The sequence below is a fragment of the Rhinopithecus bieti genome, unplaced genomic scaffold, assembly GCF_001698545.2.
Source record: "Rhinopithecus bieti isolate Rb0 unplaced genomic scaffold, ASM169854v2 scaffold_7967, whole genome shotgun sequence".
Classification (NCBI taxonomy): Eukaryota; Metazoa; Chordata; class Mammalia; order Primates; family Cercopithecidae; genus Rhinopithecus; species Rhinopithecus bieti.
The window spans coordinates 1,457,469-1,468,167 of NW_016806112.1; the positions used below are offsets into that span (position 1 = coordinate 1,457,469).

At 39.4% G+C, this 10,699-nt stretch overlaps 1 protein-coding gene and 1 long non-coding RNA gene across 5 annotated transcripts in view; both read left to right on the forward strand.

Annotated features, from left to right (window-relative positions):
- MAPKAP1 (MAPK associated protein 1) overlaps positions 1–10,699 on the forward strand; it is a 283,018-nt gene that overhangs the window by 176,233 nt on the left and 96,086 nt on the right. The gene's annotated exons all lie outside the window — the stretch shown is intronic.
- LOC108531351 (uncharacterized) overlaps positions 8,988–10,699 on the forward strand; it is a 13,626-nt gene continuing 11,914 nt past the window's right edge. For all 4 annotated transcript variants that reach the window (XR_001886138.1, XR_001886139.1, XR_001886137.1 and 1 more), the window contains exons 1-2: positions 8,988–9,342; positions 9,691–9,767. This is a non-coding gene — a long non-coding RNA (uncharacterized LOC108531351). The remainder of the gene's footprint in view (positions 9,343–9,690; positions 9,768–10,699) is intronic.

Here is a 10,699-nt window from a genome sequence, read left to right on the forward strand (position 1 = left end):
TTTTTTTTTTTTTTTTTTTTTTTTTGGTCTGGGGCTCCATTAGCTTAGTATGATGGCAGTATCTGCCTGTAGTGACATCTACTGATACAAGCCAAGTTTATCAGTTGTCAATCCTTGTTGCAAGATTTGGTTTGGAAGCCAACACTAGGAACCCTGCTACTGACCCACGCAGACCACTTAGGTTCAACTTGGACAAATTAGAAAAACCTTCCCTAAGCCTGACCTCTCTTTCACTTGGAACTGCTCATGCTAGAATCTTTTATCACCACCCCCCATCCCCCACCATTAGAAGTATATCTATTCAACCTATTTTTAAATAATTGGCACCTCAGTATGCACTTACTTTAAAACTTGCTTAAACACAGTGAAGATCGCAGTAACATCTCTCTGGATGAATGTTGGTGATGATGTAATATTTGTCTTTTCCTACAGAAATGCTGCTCATGGATTCTCCCTTATTCAGGTGGACAACACAAAGGTTACCATGAAGGAAATCTTACTAAAGGCAGTGAAGCGAAGAAAAGGATCCCAGAAAGTTTCAGGTGGGATAGTTAAATCATATTCTCGCAGTAGTAGAAGCTTAACCCTTATTAAAAGGGCATAGGGCATGTATGTGTGATGGCTGGCTAGATTGTTTCAGATGTCATTGCTAGAAGGTTTGGTTAGCAGATCTACGCAAGAAGAGGTGATTGTACATTGCCCCTGGGCCTCAGAAAGGGACTGGCTCAGCAGCATATGTGAGAAGAATGTATTCGTATCAATTGTGGAAGTTCCTTCATTAATAATTTGTGGTAGATTCAGACAGAGCTACTTGTGCTGATGATTAGTTGATGTAAAGCTGTCTTGAAAACCGAATCAGTCCTAAACTTGAATCACTACTTTTAATTTCATGTTTTCACATAATTTCCCATGGGAGAACTTTTAGTTACTAATGTTTCTGGTATGGGGAAGAAAAGAAAAATTTCTCTTCATCTTTATCAAATGAGGGCAACCCTTTAAAAAAAAAAAAAAAAAAGACAAAAAGGCAAGTCACTTGATGTGCACAAATAACCTAACTCCTCATTACCCAACTTTATGTGGAAAATATGCTTATAGTATTAGCTGTGATATTTAAAGCATGTATACCAGGATTGAGAAATAATTATCTTGAGAAATGGCTCAAAGATCTGTCGTATCACAGACAACTTTAATATAAATCAACTCATGTTGAATATCTTAGCTCTGTAACTAAAGAGACTTCTTAAACACCTTTGATTTCACCTTTTGGAAAGGAAAAAAAGCATTGCTGGGGCGGAAGAAAATAGTTTTGTGCTCTTTTAAGGGGAGGCATATAATCTGTTCCAGATTTAATTAGCTATCTTCAGATGAAAGCTGAAGTTTTAATAAAAGTTAGAAGAGATAACACAGTGAAGGACACGGATGAGCTGTCTCAAGGCCATATTCCAGGGGAACGATAAGAGCTGTAAAAAATGGCAGAGGAGAGCAATTGAATGGAGCAATGAAAATCTGATTCTCATAAAAAAGAGAGAGAGAGAGAGATGCTGGTAGGGGCGGTTGTAGATGAGACCTGCTAGCGTCTGCAAGCAATTTGGATGCTTGCCAGGAGTCATTGTTCACCCTCGGCTGTGGCGGCTCCGTCCAGATGTGCCAACTGCACGTTTCGGCTTTTGCCAGCTGACTGCACCGTTTGATAACCAGCTCTCTGGATGCCCATCACTGGCCGCAGAGATAGAATTAAATGATGATGATCTTCCCACAAGTTGGGAGAGGAAACAATGCATATAAATCTTGATTTCATCTCAGCATGAGAAGTCTTTATCCATCATCACTCATAATGAACAAGTCGTTAGCTGGGATGAATGGTGTTCTGGTTTTTCCAAACACCTCTTTTGTTCATTTTTTGGGTGACTTTTATCCATTGCATGGGGGTCAAACTTCTTTGCATTTAGGGGATGATTGAAGAGGCACAGCCACTCCTTCCCAGTGAAAAGTGGATATTTTGGGGTTCCAGGTGCCAATCGAATAGCTTTTAAACAGCTTCAGATAATCAAAGATATTTAGTAGGCATACACCCTTTCGGATCCTGGTTCTTTACTCTTGTTTTGTTCCCAAATATTTTATATAAAAGTATATTTGTGATATAATGCATTATATTCTAAGAAGGCCTTATTCTGAATTGTCCAAGAAGGTGAAACTTTTTTAAGCTTCTTAGTAAAAATTCCACTGTCACAGATTTTTCATACCATGAAACTCCTGTGAACTTATTTAGATGCAGCTGAGCCAGTATCTTTCCTTCTATCTCCCGTCGTCTCTGTCCAATTGCATACCCGTTTTTCTATGTCCATTCCCAGCGCTTATCATACACACATTTATTTATGTTCACCTTTGTGTACACATTACTGCCATTTCCATCAGAATCTTTGCCATATCCTTGGCAAAGAGTTAGGACTCGGTTATCTGAAAAACAGTGATCTGCATTATTTATTCCTTTTCATAGAAGAGAAGCCGATTGAGAGTGATACATTTACATAAATTACTGTCTGTTTTCTTAATTCAAAAAGCTTTTTAACAAAAGAAGCTCTTTCTGTAGCTTTAATAAGTCTGGTCTTATAAAACAGAAGGATCTCCAGTTTGGTAAAGATATTTGTTTAAGCTTAGGTTGGTAAAGGCAGGGTACATCTTGTGTTTTTGAACTTTTGTATGAGTAGACTTTTTTGGAGAGTGATTAATGAAAAGAGGAAAATCCTCTTGTCATAGAAAGTAACACATAGAAAGTACTTAAAAAATTGTTGGTGCTCACAGCTGGCTATGAAATACCTATTAGTTACCTATTATGACACATGAACTTAGTCATGAACTTGGTGGAAAGAGATGCCAGGTTAGAGGCACTCATCCTGCATTTCCTGAGCATCTGTCACAGTGACCGGCTTAGTCTTTTCAAAAATGTGCCTACCATGCCCCATGTCTGGGACAGAATTAGAGTGAGCAACCCTGTCATCAAACAGCTTTTACCTGATTGAGTACAGAACAGCACTTGTCTCTTTGCTACCCTTATTGAACTTCAGTGAAGAAGGAGGGAAATAACCACTTCAAATCAAGATACATATGCCATGTAGAGTCAGCAGTTATCACAGAGGTTAGTTGTGCTAAAACAAGATTGCAGAAATCCTTTGATAGGCTAACAGTGAACTTGTTCCTTGCCCACAGACATTTCTCTTCCCTTACCTTTTTTCCAGATTGACTACACAACTGTTTGTTTGATAATAATAATAAATTTAGGCCGGGCGCGGTGACTCAAGTCTGTAATCCCAGCACTTTGGGAGGCCGAGACGGGCAGATCACGAGGTCAGGAGATCGAGACCATCCTGGCTAACACGGTGAAACCCCGTCTCTACTAAAAAATACAAAAAACTAGCCGGGCGAGGTGGCGGGCGCCTGTAGTCCCAGCTACTCGGGAGGCTGAGGCAGGAGAATGGCGTGAACCCGGGAGGCGGAGCTTGCAGTGAGCTGAGATCCGGCCACTACACTCCAGCCTGGGCAACAGAGCGAGACCCCATCTCAAAAAAATAAAATAATAATAATAATAATAAATTTAGAACTTAAACTATTTCATTATTCAATCAAAATGTAGGCCTAATGGCAGTCCTAATATTTGCTCTGTTGTCCTTCAGTGTGGCACTCCTTCCCCAGTTTTCATTTGTGAAAAATCAGAAGTTGGTATGTATTTGAGCAAAATAACTCTGTTTAGGTAAATAGCTTTGTCAATTGAAGCCCTTAGGGTTTTAAAATCATTCTGCTTTTTAGGATAGACTGTCATTTACAGACACTTGTAACTGATCTAAAATTTTGATTTGCATTATTTGTAATTATTTCATCAACTCATAACTATGAACACTGCGTGGTTTTTTTTTCTATTAATATTCATGTGAAAAGAATATACTATAATAGTCTTTTCACAGTATGTTTCAGTCAATTCTCTGCTAAGGTCTACTTTTTATGCCTATTTTTAAATGTCTCTTTTAAAGTTTCTCTTCAACCTTTCATTTTTTTTTTCACTGACCCACTTGACATTTGGAATCTACCTGCATTGGCAGGAAGTCCCTACTATTTAAGAAAATTGTAATTGGAGAATCCAGTTTTAGAAGAATTAGATGAAGCCTCTTTATTCATGTTAACAGTTGGGTGGGTGTGTTTTTGACACAGTAAAGAGTGGCTTGTCAGGTCCCTAAGCTGTTATTTAGTGAATAAAGGCCTTAATTCAAGTTCTCCCTCTGTCAAAGTTACCCTCACAGTCAGTGACCTTCTGAGTTTCTTAGTACCATGTTGTTGTTGTTGTTGTTGTTGTTGTTGCTGCTGTTTTAAAATGCTATGAACCATCAGTCCTTCCCAGCCTTCTGAAGCATTATGTTGGACATGACAGACACTGCTGAGAAATTGATCAATTTCAGTTTTTAACATTGACACAGAAATATAGATACCTCTTGATCTACAAAAGAGAGCGTCAAAGTGGGGTTTACTCAGCAGAATAGTTTTCCGCATAACTTGTCACAATAGTCTCATTATAAAATAGAGGTGATTTTCTGTATTGTCTGTGGAAAGATTGAACAGGAGCATCTTAACTTTTTCTTATTCCTGTCCATTCTTTTGATATGAAAGACATAACACGGAAAGACATAACACGGTGAAACCCTGTCTCTACTAAAAAATACAAAAAACTAATAAAACTAAATTTTATTAGTCTGAAGATTCTTTTAAAAGTTCTTATAATATTGTTAATAAGCCTAGTGACATTCATTCCTACTTTTATAAAATTTCACGAAGAACTTGAAAGAAAAGTGTTAGCTTTGTCAGGTGGACTCCTTCCTAACTCTGTATCTGTTTAGAGTCACAGAGCACCTTATTGCTTGCTGATTTACTTTGTTTTCACAAGACCCCTAGAATGTCACCAGTGAGATAGTCTGCGGGGCTTCTCAAACATTATTCTGCAAAGTACTGCTAGGAGCAGAGGGGGAGTAAACATGAACGACAGGGTATGGGGTTCTGGTCTGAGGGACAATTCATGATGGTATCATTGGACTCTTAAGTTTTATCTTACAAATTCATGTGAAATGTAAATATCGATCCATAATGTATCTGTAGCTGTGTCGTACATTCACTCACGTGCTCCCCTGTGTCAGACCTAAGGAGGATCTTATTCTAGAGCAAGAGCATACATAAGAGGCTGAAAGGGAGAATGATAGAATGAAGGGGAGCTCTCTGCAGCCTATAGGGTGTTCAGGGAGCCCCTGTCTGAGAAATTGACATTTAAACAGTGACCTTCACATTTAAGCTATGAACAGTTTAGGAGCAGGGCAGGGACAATGCCAGTCAAAGCAGTGGCTTGCCATATTTTAGTGTAAAAAGAACATTTAAGATTACTTTGCAGTTTACTTAACCCCCCATCCTGCCAAAAAAAAAAAAATATATATATATATATATATAGTAAAAGTGACCCTTTAAGGGAGATAAAGCAGGTGCTCTGCACAGTAAGTGACACCATCATCTACCCATTCACCTGAGCCACATACCCAGCTGTCAGTCTTGAATTTTTCCTGCACTGTCTCCCCACATCTTATCCATTAACAAGTCTTGTCAGTTTTACCTCTGGAATATATCCTGAATCCATTTAGTTGTCTTCATCTCTGTTGGATGGGTCCAAGTCACCATGACTCTCCACCTAGACTGCTGAAATAGCACCCTGGATGGTTTTTGTGCTCGTGCTCTTGGCCTCTCTCCAGTCTGTTGTTTATACAGCAACCAGAGAGAGTTTTAAGATATGAGTCTATATAGAATTAAATCCAAATTTTTAACCACTGTGAAATACACTGAGGCCCAAAGAGGATAAGAGACACACAGAGAGTATGAACACAAAGAAATAAAAGAACTTGAAAAAAATGGAGAAAAAAAATACAGAGCTGATGACTGCCTTATGACAGAGGGATACAGATCAGGCGGAGACCCTGGGCACGCAAGGCCATGGGGAGGTGCAGAATTTTGAGCCTGTGACCCACTGTGGACCTGCTGTAGTAGACTGGCAGCAGCAGGGTCAGTCACCAAAATACCACACACAGTAGGCCTTACTTTCATGCCAGATAGACTGAGAAAGTTGTAGACAGATGAATTTAATATTTATTAAGAGTATTTTAGCCAGGCACAGTAGCTCATACCTGTAATTCCAACACTTGGGAGGCCAAGGCAGGAGGATTGCTTGAACCCAGGAGTTTGAGACCACACTGGGCAACATAGTGAAACCCTGTCTTCACAAAAAAAATTAAAAAATTAGCCAGGCATGGTGGCACACGTGTGTAGTCCCAGTGACTGGTACCTGTCAAATATATAGTAGTATGACTACAAATAGTAGTATGCTCAGTAAATGCTTGTTAAGTGAACTTATGAAAAACGCACGTGTTAAGGTTTTTAGGGTAATTATGTCACACGGTATATATGATACTGCGTTTACTTTTTTAACTCAATAATATGTCATAGACTGATGTGGGAGGATTGGTTAAACCCAGGAGGTCAAGGCTACAGTGAGGCATGATCATACCACTGCACTTCAGCCTGGGTGACAGAGCAAGACTCTGTATTGCAGGGGGAGGGGGGGTATTTTAAAAGGGATTTGTGTGCCAGGGGAGGAGTTGGTCTTTCCAAAAGGAGGACCCCTTTCAAGGACGTGGGAGCTAATGAATGGAGTGCCTTGGTGTACCTACAAATACTGCCTCATTTAATCTGTACAGCAGCCCTGGAAAGTAGATTTTATTATGCCTGTTTTGAAGATGAGGCTTTAGAAATGTTAAAAGTAAAGGAAAAAAAGAGGTGCATCTTAGAATTAAGGACCTATGGTAACTGTATATGTAATGATGTACTTCTCTGAGCCTCGCTTTCCTCAGCTCTAAGAGGTTAAACTTACCCAAGTTTCCTCAGTAAGTAAATGGTGAATCTAAATTGGAGCCCAGGCTTTTTTGACCTCAAAGCCCATATTCTTTTTATTTGTACCATGTTGCTTATTAGAACCCTAATGGGAGAACAAATTTAAAATTCTGTAAACAGAAACGTTCATTGATTCTGAGATCTAAATGCACTAGGGAAGTGCAGCATTTAAAGGAACCCTGTGGTGAATCTGGATATAAAGCCAGGAATTCTTTTTGTAATTGCACAATTTGTCTGTATTGGTGTCAGTTTTAATGTTTTATGTCTAGCTTTCTTAAAGCAACATACACCTGTCCTAAGCTGCCCTGTGGAAAAGGGAAACCCATATATATTTTAGATGGAGTAGGGTTTTTAACACTCTTCTAGCCTGAAATGCCCTCTGAAGGCTAATGTAAGCTAAAGAATGTTCTGGCTATAGGGTTGAACAGAGAGTCCTACTTCATGTGCAACTGATACAGAAAATCCAGTATTCTTTCTTCTATCAAAGTCGAGTTTGTAAGCCAGGGACACAGATTTGTGGTTTCTTTATGCTGTAGCAGGTAATCCTTAAAAGAATAAACACGGAATGAGTGAATGAATGAATGATGGATGGATGGAAAATAGAACTGTTTAAGTGATCTTTGTCAAAAAAGAGGCAGTAAATTCTGCAGACAACTGTTCCTCCTTATGGAAGAATAAATTATCATGCTGATGCCTCTCATGTATGGGAGATGAATAGGACACGAAGGAAGACCTGATACTGGATATCCAGTGACCTATTGGGAAAATGCTACAGTAAATTAGGGCTGCTAAAGTGTTTAAATGTGTGACTCAGAAGTGCCCCAGGCAAGGAGCTCCGAGTTCAATATTCCTGCCTGCCTCCTTTCTCTGCCTCTTTATCTTACTATTCCATCTCACCTGAGCCTCTGCCTGTCTGGAGTGCTCTGAGGCTCCTGATGGATCTTCCCAAATACAGAGCACAGCACGTTGAAGATGGCGTTGCAGTCAACTATTTTATCCAGAAAGCCTGGAAATTTGGAGAATTTATGTCAAGCAAAAATCTTGTGGAACCACTTTAGAGACCCAATTATTTTAGAAGGGTGTTATGAGCTCTTGCGACTGCCACGTCAGAAAAACTCGAAATATATCATTTGCCAAAACTATGTTTGACCAGCATTTACTCTTCCTGCTAGTCGCTCATCTTTCAGAAGTTCCTTTTCCATTATAAAATCTATTCATTCACTTCATCTGGGCAGTCACAAGTGTGGATTCAATTAATGAAAAAGCAGACTGAAAGGAAGAAAAAAGACATATGCCCCGAGAGGCTATTTAGTGGTATGGGAGACACACACACACACACTTAGAAGTCAGACAGACTTCTGGGTTCACTAGGGGCTGATTCTAGAGCACCACCAATTTAATAATAGCTTCTTAGGAAATACTACTACATTAAATGTACATATTGATTGTAAACTGCATCCTGATTTTATAAATGTTTTAAAAAATGAAAATCTATCTCAGAATTAAGAAATTCTGGAAACTGTGTATGTGTGTAATGATGTACTTAACCTCTCAAAGCCTCACTTTCCTCAACTCTAACATGGGAGAGGCTGAGTGAGGATTAATCAAGGCACTGGAGGACAGGGCCATGTGTGCTCTTAAGTTCTGTGTGGCTCCGAGATGCCCTGTTCAGTTCAACTGTCATCAAATGCCCGCTCTGTGCCATGCTGCACTAGAAATCAGGTGGAAAACCCAATGAGTACACGGAAAAAGAGGGATTAAAATATGGTAAATTGACAAGCAGATGTATATAAACTACTAAAGCAGCACAGGTAAGGGAGTCCTACTTGAAACTACTGGTTGGGTAGGGGACTGAGAAAAGATGCTCTGGGGTGATTTATTTGATGGCTTCTTAAAGATTAATTAGAACTTTGCCAGTTGGGTAAATGAGAAGAAGAACATTCTATGTAGAGGAGACAATATGTTTTGAGATGTAGTCACAATACACGGAAGTTCCAAATCACTGGAGCAGGAAGAGGGCAGAGAATAAACTACAGAAACTAGGCAGGGCCAGATCCGACCAGACCAGGCCTGATAAGTGAGCTTAAAAATAGAAGTGCATTCATGTTTTGGGAGCTTGTTTTGTAACGCATTATGTAGGCACTAAGAATTTTGTAAAGACCAAGAAATAGTTCCTGCTCTCAAGGAGCTTTCTGTTTAGTTGGAATAAGCAGGCAATTATAATACCATGCAAGGGATGATACCATGGAAGTAAGTATAGGGCCTGGGTGCACATAGGGAGCAGGGAGCCCTGGTTCCATCCTGGGGAGTCAGGGAAGACTATCCCAAGCTCTTCATCTGGCTGAAATCTGAAGATGAATAGAAACTGGGCAGGTAAAGAGGGATGGGAAAGAGTGTTCAGGCTGCTGTGGTCGGGTCATCAGGGGCTAGGTCATGTCCATATGTAAGCTGTGTTGAATGTGAACTTTATTCTGATGGCAGAGGGGATCTGTTGAAAGAAGAGCAATATATAATCAGAATTTCTCTTAGAAAACACTCATCTGTATTGTACAAATGAATTAGAGGCCACAGAATGTGAAGCAGAGACACCAGTGCAGAGGCTCTCAAGAAATCTGTCCAACAGATAATGGAGCCCTGAATTAAGGTGTGCAGAAGAGTAGAAGCTGCTCGTCGGGAAATGGAGGGGTGGACACTATGGTAACATCTGGTTTCTTTCATTAGAGCTAAATGCGCAGTTTGGGAGAACTGAAATAGCTTTGACCTGTGGCCAGATCTCCTGGAGTTAATATCAAAAGAAGGTAGTGGCATTTAAAGATATTTTTAAAATAAAATTAAATACTTGTTGGGGAAGAAGCAAACATTTTAGAGATGTGTGAAGTAAAAAATGAAAGTTTCCTCTAACTTCCTTTTGTGTAAATCCTTTGATTTTTTCCTTCAGTTCACATATAGATATACATATAGGTTATACATTTCATGTGGACAGGATTCTTGTTTTTTGTTTTTGTTTTTTAAATCACTTACATAATCAACACCTATCAAGGTACCTGTCAAATAGTATACTCAGTAAATGCTTGTTAAGTGAATTCATGAAAAATGCACATGTGTTAAGGTTTTTAGGGTAATTATGTCACACGGTATATATGATATTGCGTTTACTTTTTTAGCTCAGTAATATGTCATAAGCATTATTCTATATTAGAGTGACCACACATTTTATCTTCCTAATAATTTGTTCAACTTAGCTCTCTATTGAAGGATGTTTAGATTATTTCCAAATTTTCAGTATTACAAAAACATGCAGTGAACAATCTTGTTTGAATATTCATTGGACACATTTGTGCTAGATTTAAATATGGATTGCTTGTCAAATATTTATTTAAAATGTTGAGGAAAACAAATTCCCTTTCAAAAAGTTTATGCCTGGCTGAATGCAGTGACTCACACCTGTCATCCCAGCACTTTGGGAGGCTAAGGCAGGTGGATCACCTGAGGTCGGGAGTTTGAGACCAGCCTGGCCAACATGGCAAAACCCTGTCTCTACTAAAAATCCAAAAATTAGCCAGGTTAGACGGCAGGTGCCTGTAATCCCAGGTACTCAGGAGGCTGAGGCAGGGAGAATTGCTTGAACCTGGGAAGCAGAGGTTGCAGTGAGCCAAGATCATGCCACTGCACCTCTAGCCTGGGTGACAGAGGGAGACTCTGTCTCAAAAAAAAATAAAATTTTTTTTTT